We start from the raw sequence: 7,266 nt of genomic DNA on the forward strand, positions 1-7,266 counted from the left end.
AAAACCTCAGAAAAAAGAATGAAACAGAAATACAAAACACAATGGAAGGACACTCCAGCAGACTAGAACAAGCAGAAGGTAGAATCTCAGAACTTGAAGATGAAATGGTAATTAAAGGAAAAACTGAAGAATTATTAGTCAGACAACTCAAGTCCTGTGAAAAGAAAATGCAAGAACTCACTGACTCCATCAAAAGACCAAACCTGAGAATCATGGGCATTGAAGAAGGAGAAGAGGTGCAAGCAAAAGGAATGCATAACACATTCAACAAAATAATAACAGAAAATTTCCCAAATCAAGAGAAAACTATACCCATTCAGGTACTGGAAGCCTCCAGGACACAAAATAGACTTGACCAAAATAGAACAACCCCATGATACATTATCATTAAAACAACAAGCACAGAGGATAGAGAAAGAATATTGAAGCCTGTGAGAGAGAAAAAAACAAATAACATACAAAGGTACACCCATCAAAATCACAGCAGATTTCTCAAAAGAAACCTTAAAAGCAAGAAAGAATGGAGTGAGGTCTTCTGGGCACTGAATGAAAATAACTTCAACACTGGGATACTCTACCCAGCAAAATTATTATTCAAAATAGATGGAGCAAAAAAGTCTTCCATGATAAGCAGAAACTAAAACAATATAAGACCACCAAGCCACCACTACAAAAGATTCTTCAAGGGATTCTGCACAGAGAAAATGAAAGCAAACAAAACCAAAAAAGGGCAGGCAGTACCAAACCACAGGAAAAGAAAAGGCAAGAAAGTAGAGAGTAACATTGATTCAGCTGCACACAATCAAACCCTTCAACAACAAAGACAACTAAATGACAGGAATCACCACATACCTATCAATACTAACACTGAATGTTAATGGACTTAATTCCCCCATCAAAAGACACTGCTTGGCAAACTGGATTAAAAAGGAAGCTCTAACAATCTGCTGCCTACAGGAGATCCATCTCATCGACAGAAATAAGCACTGGCTGAGGGTAAAAGGCTGGAAGAAGATTTACCAAGCCAACGGCCCCTGAAAGCAGGCAGGAGTAGCAATACTTATATCAAGCAAAGTAGACTTCAAACCTACATTGATCAAATGAGATAAAGAAGGACATTCCATACTAATAAAAGAGGAAATACACCAAAAGGAAATAACAATTATCAACCTACATGCACCCAACGTCGATCCACACAATTTCATCAAACATACACTGAAGGTCCTAAAAACATATATAGACATATAGACTCCAACACAATGGTAGTGGGAGACTTTAATACCCCCCCCCATCACCAATAGATAGGTTATCCAAACAAAAAATCAACAAAGAATTCTAGAACTAAACTACACCATAGATCAAATGGACCTAGCTGATGTCTACAGAATATTTCTTCCAATTTCTGCACAATATATATTCTTCTCAGCAGCTCATGGAACCTTTTCCAAAACTGATCATATCTTATGGCACAAAGCAAGCCTCACCAAGTATAAGAAAATAGAAATAATCCCATGCATTCTACTGATCATAATGCATTAAAACTAGAAACCAATAACAAAAACAGCAGTAAAAAACATGCAAACAATTGGAAGCTAAACAACACATTGATCAATGATCAATGGGTCATTGACGAAATAAAAGAGGAAGTTAAAAGGTTCCTGAAAGTTAATGAAAATGAAAACATGACCTACCGGAACCTATGAACACAGCAAAGGCAATCCCAAGAGGAAAGTTTATATCCATGAGTGCATGGATTAAAATGTCAGAAAGATCTCAAATCAATGATGTAATGCTACATGTCAAACTCCTAGAAAAACAAGAAGAAGCAAATCCCAAAACAAGAAGGAGGAGAGAAATAATAAAAATAAGGGCTGAAATCAATGAAATAGAAGCGAAAAAAAATCATACAAAGAATTAATGAAACAAAAAGCTAGTTCTTTGGAAAAAATATTAAGATTGACAGACCCCTGGCAAACCTGATTAAAATGAGGAGAGAAAAAACCCAAATCAGTAAAATCAGAAATGCAAAAGGGGAGATAACAACAAACACCACGGAAATCCAGGAAATCATTAGAGACTACTTTGAGAGCCTATATTCTAATAAGTTTGAAAATCTTGAAGAAATAGACAGATTTCTAGATACTTACAACCATCCAAAAGTAAACCAAGAGGATATTAATCACCTGAATAGATCTATAACACAACATGAAATTGAAGCAGCAATCAAGAGTCTCCCAAAAAAGAAAAGTCCAGGACCTGATGGATTCTCTGCTGAATTCTATCAGACATTTAAAGAACTAATAACAACTCTCCTTAAACTTTTCCATGAAATAGAAAGGGAAGGAACACTGCCTAATTCATTTTATGAAGCCAATATTATTCTCATCCCAAAACCAGACAAAGACCCTCCAAAAAGGAGAACTATAGGCCAATTTCCTTAATGAACATCAATGCAAAAATCTTCAATAAAATAATGGTAAACCAAATCCAAGAACACAATAGAAAGATCATACAACATGACCAAGTTGGCTTTATCCCAGGGATCCAGGGATGGTTCAACATACACAAATCTATAAATGTAATACAGCACATTAATAGAAGCAAAGACAAAAACAACTTGATCGTCTCAATAGATGCAGAAAAAGCCTATGACAAGATCCAAAACCACTTCATGATAAAAGCTCTAAGAAAACTAGGAATAGAAGGAATGTACCTCAACATTATTAAGTTATATATGACAAACCTACAGCCAACATCATATTTAACAATGAGAAACTGAAACCATTCCCTCTAAAATCAGAAATGAGACAAGGATGCCCACTCTCCCCACTCCTATTCAACATAGTACTGGAATTCCTAGCCAGAGCAATTAGGCAAGAAGAAGAAATAAAAGGAATACAAATAGGTAAAGAAACTGTCAAAATATCCCTATTTACAGACGATATGATCCTATACCTTAAAGACCCAAAAAACCTCTACCCAAAAACTCCTAGACACCATAAACAACTATAGCAAGGTGGCAGGATACAAAAATCATTAGCTTTTCTATACACCAACAACAAAAATACTGAGAAGGAATATATGGAAACAATTCCACCCACAATAGCCCCCCAAAAGTCAAATACCTAGGAGTAAACTTAACAAAGAATGTGAATGACCTCTACAAGGAGAACTACAAACCCCTGAAGAAAGAGATCGAGGAAGACTACAGAATATGGAAAGATCTTCTGTGCTCATGGATTGGTAGAATCAACATAGTAAAAGTGGCTATACTTCCAAAAGCAATCTACATGTTTAATTCAATTCCTATCAAAATCCCAATGACTTTCACCAGAGAGATTGAAAAATCTACCCTAAAGTTCATTTGAAAACACAAGAGACCGCTAATAGTCAAGGCAATTCTCAGCAAAAAGAGCAATGCAGGAGGTATCACAATACCTGACTTCAAACTATATTACAAAGCAATAGCAATAAAAACAGCATGGTACTGGCACAAAAACGGACATGTAGACCAGTGGAACAGAATAGAGGACCCAGATATGAATCCATACAACTATACTCACCTTATTTTTGACATAGGTACCAGAAATATACAATGGAGAAAAGACAGCTTCTTCAACAAATGTTGCTGGGAAAAGTGTTTATCCATCTGCAAGAAACTAAAACTAGATCCATGTTTATCACCCTGTACTATAATCAACTCAAAATGGATCAAGGACCTTAATATCAGACCCAAAACTCTGAAGTTAGTACAGGAAGGAGCAGGAAACACTCTGGAACTAATAGGTATAGGAAAAGACTTCCTCAATAGAGCCCCAGCAGCCCAGCAACTAAGAGAGAGAATGGACAAATGGGACTTCATAAAATTAAAAAGCTTCTGCACAACAAAAGAAATGGTCTCTAAACTGAAGAGACCACCCACAGAGTGGGAGAAAATATTTGCCAGCTACACATCAGACAAAGGACTGATAACCAGAGTATACAGGGAACTTAAGAAACTAAATTCTCCAAAACTAATGAACCAATAAAGAAATGGGCAAGTGAACTAAACAGAACTTTCTCAAAAGAAGAAATTCAAATGGCCAAAAAACACATGAAAAAGTGCTCACCATCTCTAGCCATAAAGGAAATGCAAATCAAAACCACACTAAGATTCCACCTCACCCTTGTTAGAATAGCCATCATCAAAAACACCAACAACAACAGGTGTTGGAGAGGATGTGGAGAAAAAGAAACCCTCTTACACTGTTGGTGGGAATGCAAGCCAGTGCAACAACTCTGGAAAAAAATTTGGAGGCTTCTTAAAAATCTAAACACAGATCTGCCATATGATCCAGCAACCCCACTCTTGGGGATATACCCAAAGGAATGTGACACAGGTTACTCCAAAGGCACCTGCACACCCATGTTTATTGTGGCACTATTCACAATAGCCAAGTTATAGAAACAACCAAGATGCCCCACTATTGACAAATGGATCAAGAAAATGTGGTATTTATCCACAATGGAATTTTACTCAGCCATGAAGAAGAATGAACTCTTATCATTTGCAGGTAAATGGATGGAACTGGAGAACATCATTCTGAGCGAGGTTAGCCAGGCTCAGAAGACCAAAAATCGTATGTTTTCCCTCATATGCGGACTTTAGATCTAGGGCAAATGCAGCAATGTGGTTGGACTTGAGTCACATGACAAGGGGAGAGCACATACGGGAGGTAAGGGGATAGGTAGTAAACCCAAAACATGAAAGCGTTTGATGTCCCCACTCCAGAGGAACTAATACAGAAACCTTAAAGCAACAGAGGTCAACAAGAGAAGGGGATCAGGAACCAGGGCAAAGATCAGTTAAAGATGAATCAACTTGGGTTGTAGCACATTTGTACATTTGTACATTTGTACATGAAAGCAATGCTAGGAATCTCTCTGTATAGCTATCCTTATATCAACTAGCAAAAACACTTTGTCTTCCTTGTTATGTTTATGTCTTCTCTTCAACAAAATTCTGCCTGGAAGTGAGGGGCGGGGGGAGGGGGGAGAGGGAGGGGACAGAGGGAGGGCAGGGGGAGGAAATGACCCAAACAATGTATGCACATGTGAATAAATGAATTTTAAAAAATAAGGAAATCTGGTTTGATGAAGCAGATGGGAGTGCCCCCCCACACAACTGCCCAGCCCCATTTGTTGTCCAGGAGTGTCAGGTTGCTCACAAGACAGTTCATGCAGAAGTATGCTGGAGACATTCTTGCCTCTTAATGACTCAGCCCTTCCTTTTATTAAGTCTAACCAAGCCAGATGTGATGGCTCACACCTGTAATTCCAGCACTCATGAGGCTGTGGCAGGAAGAATGAGTTCTGGGCCAGCCCAGGCTACATAGCAAGAACCTGTCTCAAAAAAAATCCTATATATATTTTCACCGCCTCCCATACAAATGAATGTGTGTGTATATATATATATGTGTGTGTGTGTGTGTGTGTGTGTATGCATTCATACAAATGTGTATATATGTATATATGTGTTTATGCCTACCTCCCTCACCATATATATGTACAAATGTATGGTTTTATACATATATGAAGTATATAAATATATAATCAGAATTCTCCCCAGTGGGAGAAGGCAGACAGCATCAGATGTTCATAAAATGAAACTCATTTCCCACTTCCTTGTTTTCACTCATGGTTAAGAACAGCAGGAGCCACTAAGAGTTGCCAAAAAGACCACCCACTCAAATTACAACTATTCTGACCCAGGCCACCAAGCCCCCACTACTACTTTGTGGCCCAGTTGACCAGATTTCTGAGGGGTTTTGTTCATTTGTTTGAGAGAGAGGGTTTTACTACATAGTCAATGCTGGCCTTGAACTTGTTATGTAGCTCAGATTGGCCTCATACTTGTGATCCTCCTGCCTCAGCCTTCTGAGTGCTGGGATTATAGGTTTGCACTACCATGCCTGGCCTGCAATGTCTTTCAATGGGATTAAGGCAGGGCAACAACAATAGTTTACTTTTCTTCATGGGATCCATATGAAGTAACTCAACATACAACATGTGGGAGGCAAGTAAGTCTAGAGATGTAGAGATTTGGGGTCAGACTGCTTATCATGCTATTCCAGCATCCAGGTATAAATCAGTGTCCCCTTCATTCCAAATCTCTGCCTAAAATCACTGTCTGCAGTCACTCCATGACTAATCTATTTAAAACAGCTTGCTCTGCTGTGAGAGTCACTCCCAAAGTCACTTCCCACTCTCATTATCTTCAGAGTATACTTGTCACTGAAAACACGGGTCTCCTTGATGCTTTTTGTTGTTGTTGTTGATGACACTGGACATTGAACTCCCAGGTCTTGTGCTTTCTAGGCAGGTACTGTGCCACTTGAGCCACACCCTCAGCCTTGTTTTGCTTTTTTTCAGATAGGATTTCATGTTTTTGCCCCGGGGCCAGCCTACAACTACAACCCTATGGCTTATCTCATAGCTGGGATCATCACACTTAGTTTATTTCTTAGATGGGGTCTTGCTAACTTTTTGCTGGGACTCACCTCAAACCATAATCCTCCCTATCTCTACCTCCTGAGTAGCTGAGATTATAGAAGTGTGCCCTTTTATTTTAATTTTTAGATGTTTTGTGGTACTGCAGATTGAATTTAGGGCCTTATACATGCTAGGCAAGCGCTCTACCATGGAGCAACACAACCAGCCAAGCATCTCTTTTTACAAACTAGAGGTTCGAATTCTGCCTCTTTATTAGAATGGAAATACCTGAGATCAAGGATCTATTGTTTGTGCTAGAATTTATAATGGTGGCCGGCACCTAGTAGAAAGTCAACAAATGTTTCTGAATGACTGAATATGCTGCCTGTGAAGTGAAGAATATGAGCCTCTGGTAGAGAGAGGTAGAGAAAGAGACAATTCCTTTATTTAATTTTCTCTCCCCTTGTTGAAGTTACCCTGTTCCAATTAAGGTAGGCAGCAACTGAATCAAAAGAGAAAAAAAAATGAAGCTAATTCTTGATTTTTATGCTTCCTGGTAATTTAAGGGATTTTCATGGATAATTTTGACAAATGGGATTTCTTGCCTTAGGTACTGGCATTAGAAATTTACCCCGCTGAGATGTGGTTTCTCCTACAGAGGGCGCTAGTTCACTTCAAAACACTCCAAAAAGTGTGGGAGCGTCCACTGGGAAAAGTTAACAAAGCAAGCAGGGAAATAGCTTAGTAACAACTAAAGGAATGTTTACCTCATCACATTTTGCTTCAGAACCAAAG

This window comes from Castor canadensis, chromosome 8, assembly GCF_047511655.1.
Source record: "Castor canadensis chromosome 8, mCasCan1.hap1v2, whole genome shotgun sequence".
Classification (NCBI taxonomy): Eukaryota; Metazoa; Chordata; class Mammalia; order Rodentia; family Castoridae; genus Castor; species Castor canadensis.